Raw genomic sequence first — 12,642 nt, 5'->3', positions numbered from 1 at the left:
TTGAAGGTATAACAGTTGTGAAAAAAGACTAATAACCAAAGTGAAAATAATTGCCAACATTATAAAACAAATTTTATTAATAAAGAAACAATAAATTTTAAGCGAACTTTATTCAACACGTTTACATTTTCAGCTAAGTTTCAACCCATTTTAAGTGACATACTAACCTTACGAAAACCATGTTGCTCCCCTTTCAAACTCCACTAAAGCAACGTGCAATCTTTTTGCTTTCAGTGCTAGATATATTTTTTTGATTAATCAGGACACGTAATCTGCAACACTATTGCTGACATGCTATCAATTCATTTTAAAAATATGCAAAAATGCTATAAGATATAAAAATACCATATAACTTATAAAGCAAAGTTTTACACGGATGGTCAAAATAACTCGAAAAAACGGTTCCAAGACCTTGTCTTCCATATATACTTGAAAGAGGATTATAGGGCAAGAAAACTAATCCGCGATCCTTCAAAGAATTCTTTTACACCACCTGTTGTAAAGTTAACTTATAAATATATAACCAACTAATAATGTAACATAGGAGTTAAAGTGAATAATAGTTACCTACAAGGCTATCCATGTATCGGACTGTAATTTGTGTGTTTCTTCTTTCAACGACTTTAATTCGGTTACTTGTTAAATACGATTACAATATGTTAAACATAGTGTGACAAAATGATCAGGTTTTAACGGGTCAAAAATGAGGACTTACACCTTATAAAGAACAGCTTTAAAATTTTTCTTGAATGCAAGTACAACTAATGCTGTGTGATCGCCAGTAGAGCCACCAGTGATGCGTAGTCATTCTGTATCTGCTTCTCCATTATCCACCCGTACAAAACGAAAACTGAAAAAATAAAAAAAATTGAAAAAAGGCAAAGCGATCATAAGATATCAAGTTGGCTTTAGTTAATTCCTCTCAAATGATATAAATTATTACTGATCTATAATGAAAACATACATTAAGCTGACCCTTGATCAATCGAAACCGTAAACCATAACGCTTCTTGTAGTTATCTTTTATACCAATATGTCAAACCTAGATAAATTAGGAATGTAAAAAAAAGTACAATATAGAATATAGATTATGAAAAAGAATACCAGGTAATACCTGAAGGGAGTACCGAATGATGATAAAGGAAAAGATATACAAGCTCTAGTTGCCTCCATGAGTTATTCATGTCTTCTCAACCAATAATTATGACATTTTTGCCAGACTTGATACAACTCTTTACCCGCTACCAACTTTATATCTGTAACTTATCAATGGACTTCAATAGAGGGCTAAATGTGCTCGTCTAAATCCATTTTTGTAACAATTTTTAAAGAATTTCACTCGATTACAAGATAGAGGTTAGTAAATAAACATTCATGTATCAAATCAATAAAAAAAATTTCAGGGCTATGATAATTAAATAATAACTACATATAGTAATATATCGTCAATTCAACATACCATCAAATTAATTCTAGCATTTGACCGCAAGGGAGTTTCAGTTGTCAACCTACAACCACAAAACAAAAAAATAATGCAAATTATTAGAAAAAACTTATATTAATTAATTGAAAAAAAAATCCCTAATATCAAATTATATTTATAAACCTTATACAGTAATTGAAGAAATCCTTTCAAAAAGAAGTGAAAAAGGTTTTGTCTCACCGGTGGAGTAGGAGACGACCTGAGCAAGAAACTAATATATGATGCAACCGCTTGGAATTGTTTTTAAAAAAACAAAAACAAAAGAAAAAACTGGATTAGTATTAGTGTTACAAAAAACTTGTACTTTGATGCATATATGACTTGTACATTGTTATCTGTATCTCGGTATTCAAAAATTTTTACATCGAAACGTCGACACAAATAAGTGCGTCGTGATGGCATGTTCGAAATTTATTAAAATTTTAATTCATTCACAGATATAAAAGAAAAACAAAGAAAAAATAAAATAGAGGAATATATGGATAAAGTTAAGGGGGTGAAATAGTAACTATTATTCAAATTTACCAAAGTTAAGAATAGTTGAGGGATTAAAGTTGTAATTGTAATTTAGCAAGGGAGACGGTGGTTGAAATGGAATTGCAAAGATTATAATACCCTCTAAAATTCTAAAATCCTTGCTATTAGAGTTGTATATAAAGCATGGAGTATGGTACCTCTTAAAATTTAAGAGGTCCCCCACTCCTCCTTTATATATACTAGAGATGATATCAATTGGGCCTATCAACTTTAATGGTAAAGGTATACATAGTCTATGTTACTTATACAAACTATAAGGGCTACTTTTGTAATATAATCATAGTTAAGTACAAGGGGGCTGTTTTGTAATTAGTTAAGAGTTGAGTCTGTGATTGCAGTTAGTTAGTTGTTCAGTTGTTCGTTAGGGTTAGTTGGAAGTCTGTATAATAACGAATGGAGAATCATTAACAGATAGGCTTGATTGATCGTTACACTTCTCTCTCTGTATTCTTGTTTCTATCGTATCAAGTGGTATCAAAGCTATTCCTTCCTTGGAAACTCTTTGATTTCAATTCATAATTCATTGATTATGAACCCTAATTCGCTATAAAAAAATTCCCAATTTCGTTTTCGTTTCGATTCCTTGGATTGATCATTTGTTCGATCAATTTGACCTCTGAATTACTTCGTTTACGTTCAATTCTGTTTCAGTTCAATCCAATTGGTCAATTGTTAGATCAATTATTCCTAATTCAATTGATTCCTTCAATTCAGATTCATAAAGAGTCATCCATGGCGACTCAAACTCGAAATCAGTCCCTAGAGCAACACATCAACGATCATGATGGAACTCTACAACGATTAGAAGCCACAGCCAGTATGAATATGAATCAATTGTCGACCATTAATCTAGAAATTGGTTCTATCAAGAACCAATTGAATCAGAATTCGTTACAAAAGGCTGAAGTTTTGGAGACTTTACAAGAATTAAAGGCTAATCAAACGGCTAAAAATGGAGCACAACAACAGTCGTTTAATCAGTTCCATAATCATCAAGACGTGGTTGGTCAGCGGTATAATCTTGGTGGCTTTAACAGGCTAACTAAGGTATAATCCACTTATAAAACACCTTTTAAACCTTCTAACACCTACCCTAAACCTATTTACAGCCCTACTCCATTAGCAACAGTTAATATTCCTTTGTTACCAGCACCTTCTGTTAAACTTAGAGCCTCTTTTACTAGGAACTTAACAACCAAAGAAATAGCTGATAAGAGGGCAAAGGGTGAATGTTTTGGTTGTACTGAAAAGTTCTCACCCACTCATAAGTGCAAAAATAAACAAGTTTTTTCTATTGAGATATGTGATGAAGAATTAGAAGAGGAGATCCCTAGTTATGAAACACTTGATCCTCAAATTTCCTTAAATGCAATTATGGGGGTGTCTTCATATTCTACAATGAAGATCACTGGCTCAGTGGGTACCAAGACACTGCATATTCTGATTGACTCAGGTTCTACACATAATTTCATTGATGAAAAATTAGCATTAAAGATGCAATGCCCAACAAAAATGTATGTCTCCGCTTAATATTACCATTGCTGATGGGAATAAGATGAGTTGTACTAAGATTTGTGAAGGAATGCAGTGGATGATGCAGGGTAATTGGTTTAAAGCGGATGTATTGTTAATACCATTAAGCAATTATGATATGGTATTAGGTATTCAGTGGTTACAAGGTTTGGATGATATTACTTGGAATTTTAAAGATCTTACTATGAAATTCAAGTTAGAAGGTAGGGTTATTGAGCTTAAAGGGGCTAAACAGAACGGATTTACCCTATGTTCTAGTGAAAAATTGGATGGGTTATTGTCTAATCCGACTCAATTAGCTCAAATGTTCAGTAACAACTGATGCATAATGAGGAAATTCCCAGATTACCCTCAGGCAAGAACATAGTACCTACCCTCAGTTGGAAGACTTATTAAACAAATACAATAGTGTCTTTGCTGTTCCCACTGCCTTACCATAATCTAGACCCTGTGATCATAAAATTATCCTAAAAGATAATTCCAAAGCGATTGCACAAAAACCATATAGATATCCTTCTACTCAGAAGAATGTAATTGATAAAATGACACAAGAATTGCTGGATATGGGAATCATTAGGGAGAGTAGCAGCTCTTTTGCAGCTCCTGTGGTTTTAGTAAAGAAAAAGGATGGAACTTGGCGTATGTGTGTGGATTATAGGAAGTTGAATGAAGCTACAGTTAAGAATAGCTTCCCTATTCCTTTAATTGATGAGTTGGGAGGTGCAACTATCTTTTCAAAGATGGATCTGAGATCCGGATGTCATCAGGTGAGAATGTTTGAACCTGATATTCACAAGACGACATTTCGAACACATCAAGGTCATTTTGAATTTTTGGTACTTCCCTTTGGTTTAACTAATGCACCGGCAACCTTTCAAGCCCTTATGAATGCTACATTCAAACCATTATTAAGGAAGTGTGCATTATTTTTCTTTGATGACATTCTTGTGTATAGCTCATCTATGGAACAACATATATTGAATTTGGAAGCTGTCTTACAGTTATTCCAGGCTAATTCCCTATTAGCAAAAAAAATCTAAATGCACTTTTTCTGGTGCAAGTGGAGTACTTGGGGCATATTATCACTAAGGAGGGGGTTAATACAGATCCTACTAAAATAATAGCTGTGGTAAATTGGCCAACTCCCACAAATGTGAAACAATTAAGGGGATTCTTTGGATTAGCAGGGTACTATTGAAGGTTTATACAGTCTTTTGGAGGTATTGCTGACCCTTAACCAATCTGTTGAAAAAAGATGCCTTCTTATGGCAAACTGACAGTCAACAAGCCTTTGATCAATTGAAACATGCTTTTACTAACGCTCCTGTCTTAGCATTACCAGACTTTTCTAAGACCTTTATCATTGAAACTGATGCTTCTTCCAAAGGTCTGGGGGCTGTGTTGATGCAGGAAGGTCACCCTTTGGCATTCCTAAGTAAGGGCATATCAGTAAAACAACAAGCTATGTCTGTGTATGAGAAAGAGCTTCTGGCTATTTTGATGGCTGTCAAGCATTGGCATCACTATCTTATAGTCAAGCATTTCATTATTAAGACGGATAAAAAAGTCTAAAGTATCTGCTTGATCAGAAGATAAGTACCCCTCTTCAACAAAAGTGGCTTGCTAAGCTGCTTGGATATGACTATGAAATAGTTTACAAACAAGGTGTTGACAACCTAGTAGCAGATGCTTTATCCAGAGTGGAAGGGTTAGCATTATTTCAAATGGGCCTAAGTTCTATCAACCCTTGTTTGTGGCCCAGAATTCAGTTAAGTTGGGCTAATGATCCAAAAATTCAAGAGTTGTTACATGGACTTAACCATCAATCTTCTATCAGACACTATACTTGGGATGGGCAATTACTTAAAAGGAAGAACAAAATGGTAGTTGGGGCAGATCCACAGCTCAGAAATGATATATTACATATTTGCCACTCATCTGCTACAAGGGGCATTCCGGGTATTTACCCACTTTACATAGGGTCAAACAAATGTTTCATTGGAAAAATTGTTCTAAGGATGTTAGAGCTTGGATTAAGGGATGCACTATTTGCCATAAAGCGAAATATGAAAGGGTGGCTAGTCCTGGTTTACTGCAGCCTTTTCCTACGCCTAAGTCTCTATTCACTGACATTTCCATGGACTTTATCTCTGGTCTACCAAAAAGTTATGGTAATGACCAAAAAGTTATGGTAAGGATTCCATTCAGGTGATAGTTGACAGATTCACAAAGTTTGGTCACTTCATAGGTCTATCACGTCCTTATACTGCAACAACCATTGCTCAAATATTCTTTGATACAATGTTTAAATCACATGGCTGCCCCACTACTATAGTATCAGATCGAGATCCAATATTCTTGAGCCATTTTTGGAGAGACTTCATGAAGCTTCAAGGTATCCAATTGACTTTATCCTCAGCTTATCACCCACAAACAGATGGGCAAACCGAGGTACTTAATAGATGCCTTGAATCTTATTTACGTTGCATGGTTATGGAAGACCCTTTACAATGGCCAAGGTGGCTCACACTTGCTGAATAGTGGTATAATACCACTTATCATTCAACCATAGGAATGTCTCCTTTTGAGGCATTGTATGGTATCCTTGCTCCTGTGCATATTGCCTATATTCCACATGAAACTAAGATAAATTCCCTTGAGAAGTTGTTTCAACAAAGGGAATTGAAGCTGATCGCTTTAAAAGAAAACTTGGCTAAAGCTAAAAACAGGATGAGACAGATGGCGGACAAAAGTAGATCTGAAAGGGAGTTCAACATAGGTGATTGGGTATATGTTAAGCTTCAACCATATGTGCAGAATACCCTTAAATCTATAAAAAATAAAAAGTTGGGTCCAAAGTATTTTGGGCCCTACCTAATTATGAAAATAGTGGGCAAAGTATCTTATCAGCTGGACTTACCTGAATTTGCACAAATTCACCATACCTTTCATGTTTCCTTGCTTAAATCTGCTCCTGGTCCATCTGCTATTGTAACTTCATTACCAGCCTGCACCTCGTTTCAGTATGCAACCAAGTGCTATTTTGGACAGGCAAATCACTAAAAAGGGTAATGCAGCTGGTGTTAAGGTTTTGGTGCATTGGGATAACTTTCCAATTAGTGAGGCCACATGGGAAGATTTGGAACAATTTCAGCTCAGATTTCCTGACTTTCAATCTTGAGGACAAGATTGTACTTGAACAGGGGAGTATTGTTACGTATACAAATTATAAGGGCTACCTTTGTAATATAATCATAGTGAAGTACAGGGGCTGTTTTGTAATTAGTTAAGAGTTGAGTCTGTGATTGTAGTTAGTTAGTTGTTCAGTTGTTCATTAGGGTTAGTTGAAAGTTTGTATAATAACGAATAGAGAATCAGTAACAGATAGGCTTGATTGATCGTTACACTTCTCTCTCTGTATTATTGTTTCTATCGTATCAGTCTAAGTATGAAAATTTTAAAATTAGTAAAGGTTGGCTACGTGAGAGTCTAGACATGCACAAACCAATTAATTTAATAATCGGTCAGTGGTCAGCTAACCGGTTTTGGGTATAAAAAAACCGGTTAATTGGGGAAAAAATAATTAAAAACCTAAAACTGGTTTTAGTTGACCGGTTTTGGGGCCAAAATGAAAAGCTGGTTATAAACCAGTGGTTATTTTTGGATACTAACTTGTTATAGATTTACCGGTTACTAACCAGTTAGGGATCCGGTTACAGTGTGCACTTCTACATGAGACCAAGGGGGTGTTTGGGATTCTTTAAAAAGGTATAAGTTAAAAATAAGGAATTCTAAACATCTTTTTAATTCTTCATATAGAGTTTTAATCAATCAGAGATACCAAAATACATTAAATACTAGCTGTGAACAATCAAAAAGCAATCCATATGAAACCCTAGGCTAATTGTGTGTGTTTTGGGAGCTGATTGGGATGCCTGTTGCAACATGCTCGACTCCCCTTTTATAGGCAAGCTAACCCTGTTAGGAAAATAAGTGGCGTAGCGGAAAAACCGTTTCACAACACGCAATAATCAAGGAGAAAATATAAAGAAAGACGAACGTGAGGATTTATAGTGGTTCGGTCAACGAGACTTACATCCACTCTCTGCAACAACAACTAGGGATCTTATGTAATTTTAGTTGGTTATAAGAACCCATAACTTGTTTTCAAACAAAATTAGTTGAACACAAGGGTATATCTCGTATATGAGTCTAAACATTGATAGGGTTATACAAGAGAAATCCCACCAAAAAGGGTATCCTAATTATGCATTGAGGTCCTGTCTTCATGATTCCTTTTGAGCATTGTTAATTCTCTGAAAAACATACGTTTAAAAAGTCAAAACAATAGTTGGGGAGTTCACAGAATTTTGAGACTCGATATGAAATCACGTTATTCATAAAACGTTGAATCAGTTCAAAAATAAGTATACGATAATCAGTTGAAACGAATACGACGATCCTACGTAGACTAGCTAAATCTACGAATTAATATGATGAACCATGAGTTAGGGATGGCAGTGAAACCCGACTTAATTGGGACGGGTATTACCCGTCTATATAAGATTTGAGGTTGGGATTAGTTTAGGACGGGGATGGGATTAGTTTTGAAATTTTTTGTGGGTTTGGGATGGGTGTACGATTTCTAATATACCCGATTACCCGATAATATGGACCCATTTACCTGATTATGTACCCGAAGTACCCGACATAATCTACCTATTCTAATAAAGTAAAATAATTGTAGACACGTGTCAGTTTGTGATTAATCCTCACAATTGTTTTCCCTTCAAAACTAATGTATGATATAGATCAATAATTATTCATTTTCTTTTTACACTCCATTTATATTATATCTATTAAATGATTAAATTATTCACTTTTCTTTAAACTTTATTTATATTATATCTACACACTTTAATAATAATAAATATTTACATATTTTACTACTATGCATTGTTAAAATATATTTCACAACATACTTGGTGAAATCCAAAAATCAACAAACCGTGTTTGTTAAATATTGAAAAGAATATAATTTTAAATGTTATCATTAACATATTATTATGTGTATATTGTTGAAGATTGTAAATAAATAAAAAAACTCTAATATACTTTCAATTTATGAAGTAATTTTTTTAACTATTAAATTATAAACGTATTTTACTACTATACATTGTTAGAATATATTTCACAACATACTTGGTGAAATCCAAAAATCAACAAACCGTGTTTGTTAAAAAAGAATATAATTTTAAATGTTATCATTAACATATTATTCTGTGTATATTGTTGAATATCGTAAATAAATAAAAAAACCTCTAATATACTTTCAATTTATGAAGTAATTTTTTTAATAATTAAATTATAAACATATGCGTAAAATAAATATTTTTATAAATTTGATAATGCAAATAGATTTATTGTCAAGTTTGTCACGAGTTCAAAGTTTTGATTTGAAAATGAAAAACAAATTACAGTTAGAATTTTAAATGTGATGGGTTTTGAATTTATTTTTAATGACATTTTTGAAACTAGTCAAAAGATTCAGGATTTTACACATTGTGTATTTTTCCCATGACTATTAAAATTTAAGAAAAATGACAAACACTTCCGACATGCCACATCCAGGCCTATCAATGCTTCTAACTTTTATCAAATCAGAAACATATGTGTCAGCATTGACTTTTCCTTGAATACTGATCAAAATGTTATATGTGAAACATGTTAAACAAAATCATGCCAAATTAAGCAAAACATTCACAAAATCGAACAGATTAACCAGTTATAAATATTTTTTGTCAATTGGCAAAGTCGAAAAGGCCTAAACTTATCAAAAAGATGGTGTAGCTCAAAACTATTATTATATGAGAAGTATTCTTTGAAATTTGTTCATAAGCAAATTTCTTTTAATATATATATATATATATATATATATATATATATATATATATATATGATACTGAGAATAAAAATTCAATGGATAAAGTGTTTTTGGGTATGTTTTTGCACGTGCGCTATTTTTTTATTAAATTAATTTTTTTTAGAAAAAATCATTTTATGATATACATTAAATCAATTTATGTATAATGATACAAGCATACATGTAATACATTTCTCTCTCTCTCTCTCTATATATATTATGTATTGCTTTATTTGTAACTTAATTATTTGGATCTTCCGGTATGTTATACGGGCTCTAAAGCTAGTTATATATATATATATATATAATAAAATTAAAAAAATGGTATTTGTGTTTAACTTGTATTGAGTTTGTTGTGCCGTTCAAGATATTCAAAATAATCAACAATCGATCCATTATTTACCTATTTTACCTATTATCCCGCCCACTCATCCATCCTATGCAAATTGCAAACTATAATTTGATTATACTAAATTTACATTTCTGCGTAAAAAATTATAACAACTTGGATTTATCTAATTAAAATTTTACCCCTAACCCGACCCATTTTAATTGTTGGATAATTTAATCAATGAAAATCGCGTTTATCGAGTTATTATAATGTTAATATGTATTTTTAATAAATCCGTTTTATCTTTGAAATATATTGAAAACTTAAACTACAGTTTAACCTCATTATGTTTCCATCCAAGAAGTTGAGGGACCCTTTTTGTAAATCTGGATAATTAGTATATTATAATCCTTTTATCCTTTTACCCAAACCCATATCCAACCCATTTTTGCCCAACACTTAACCCGAATTCTTTCTTGTGCCATAATCATCGCTGTGATTTTGGAAATTATCACACCAGATCGTTCTTTATGCATATTACGACTCCAACGACGTTTTAATTAAAGAAAAACAATCATGACTGATCGCGTTTTGTATAATAACGAACCGTCCTTTAATGAATTTGGGGGAATTCTGGAAATTTGTACTTAATGTTTTTGTTTGCGTTGGTTAACAACAGACACCCCAGCACAGCTGGTCTGAGGTGTATGCGTTAATACATGGAAGAAGCTAAGGCGCAGGTTCGAGCCTCAACCATCCTTTTTTTGTAAGTTTTTTTTAATTAAATTGTTTTAAGTATTTAAAAGATTTATTAATTAATAATAATTAATATTAGATATAAAATATACATGATGTTATTGAACCGACATCTTTAAGTTACGTCTTTTGTCAAAATCTCGTTAAAAGCTTTCGCTTATGAGTATATATATATATATATATATATATATATATATATATATATATATATATACTGTAGATATATATTAATAATAAAAAATAATAAAATGAACTTTATTTTATTAAAACCCGAACATCATTATTGACGTTTCTCGTCGTTAATCGTTTTTACCAATTTCTTATAGTTATTATATATATGCATTATTCTTTAAACAAAAATTATAATCAACGTATTTTAAACGTATTAATTAATTTATAAGGTTAGATAATCGTTAAAGATTTCAAAATGTATATCCTAACGTTGGCATTAAAGTATTTAATATATTACGAGTTATAATTATTAATATAATTGCAATATTTATCTAAACCTCTATTTATTAAATATTTATATAAGTGTATTTTACCTCATGTTTTGTTTATTAATTGTATATTACTAGTATTTATAAATATTTAAGCTAATAATCTTGTGAATTTATGATAAATAATATTGATTAATAATAACAATAGAAACCCATCGATCAAATTAATAAACATCCTAATCCCAAATATAATTCAAATAACATCGAAACTTAAATTCATTATACGTGTTGTCTCATTATTAATTAATTCATATTAATATTATTTAACTAGGAATCCTTGACGGTATATCCGAAGGGTTCATCTCTCAAATAATCACTTATATTTCATTCATCCGATCAGGTGAGTATCTCACTCCTCCTTTTAACTCATTTTAACCTTTTTGGGGACATACGCGTTCTATTTATTTTTCTACTATATATTACTCAACTTGCAACTGTTAGTCATGTGTGTTTAACAGTTTATACCTAACGTGTTATATGCTTTGCTTGAATACTTGTCGGAGAGGCCCAACATATTCTCAGTCTAGTATGATCATACGTCCGTCGTGTTAGCCACCGCTCAGTTCAGCTGACATCGAGTTTACCGACATCATTATTTATTTGCTCCTTGGTTAAATTACTTATCTCACTTGACACAGTTTTCCTTTTATATTATTACTATATACTCATGAAAATATGGTGTTTTACTCACTCAACCTAGTGTTGACAAAACTACTTTATTTTTAACGCATATGCAGGTTATCGTGTGATGTGATTATCAAGATTGTTTGAAGCAACTTAGGGTGCATGCTAGATAAGAAGATAGAAGAATCTAATTTTGGATGTTTATTTTTACTTGGTAATTATGAATTTTTATGTACTATGATTATTTGAATTTGTTGTACTATTTAAATTGGTTTAATAGATATTGTCACATTTAATATTGCATTGATAGTACCTTGAGAGCTGTGAGCAATCATCTCATGCCCCGACATTTCCGCTGTAGGTTCGGGTGTGACAGATTGGTATAAGAGTCGAAGGTTTAAGATATGTCGTTAGTGGTGCCTTAGTAACATGCTTAGGAGCCCCATACGTGCTTATTTGTTTACCTGATGTGTTCTATTTGATTGTTTACAGTTTACGCAATTACTTGCTAGATTAAGCACTTATTTATCTGTTTAATTAATTGTTTATTTTATTTGTCATGCACACACACACAACTCCGAAGCTATGCTTCACTCTCAAAATATTTTTATACCCCGAGACAATGTCTCATTCTAAAAATATTTTTATAACTCTGTGGCTACGCCTCATTCTCAAAATATTCCTATTTAATTTTACTAGATGGTCTTTTATTGTCAGAAATTTTCTTGAGAATTTTCTAGTTTTATATTTGCTCTTTTTCACTTAAAACTAGGGAGGGTGACAAGATTCCCCGCCATAGTGAAAATTGTCATGCGACCGACACCTTAAGCGGTTAACGTAATCGGCTAAATGGTTACACCCTTTATTGTGTTTTATTGTTTTAAAATGTCTAGTTGGGTGTAAAACCCATCGGACGCCAAGGACACGCCAACTGTACATTTGCACAATTTATTAT

This window comes from Bidens hawaiensis, unplaced genomic scaffold, assembly GCF_021521415.1.
Source record: "Bidens hawaiensis isolate Kalapana, Puna unplaced genomic scaffold, B.hawaiensis_p1.1 tig00014777_1, whole genome shotgun sequence".
Taxonomy (NCBI): Eukaryota; Viridiplantae; Streptophyta; class Magnoliopsida; order Asterales; family Asteraceae; genus Bidens; species Bidens hawaiensis.
The sequence above is the reverse complement of the archived record's forward strand: the minus strand, read 5'-3'. Positions refer to the sequence as shown.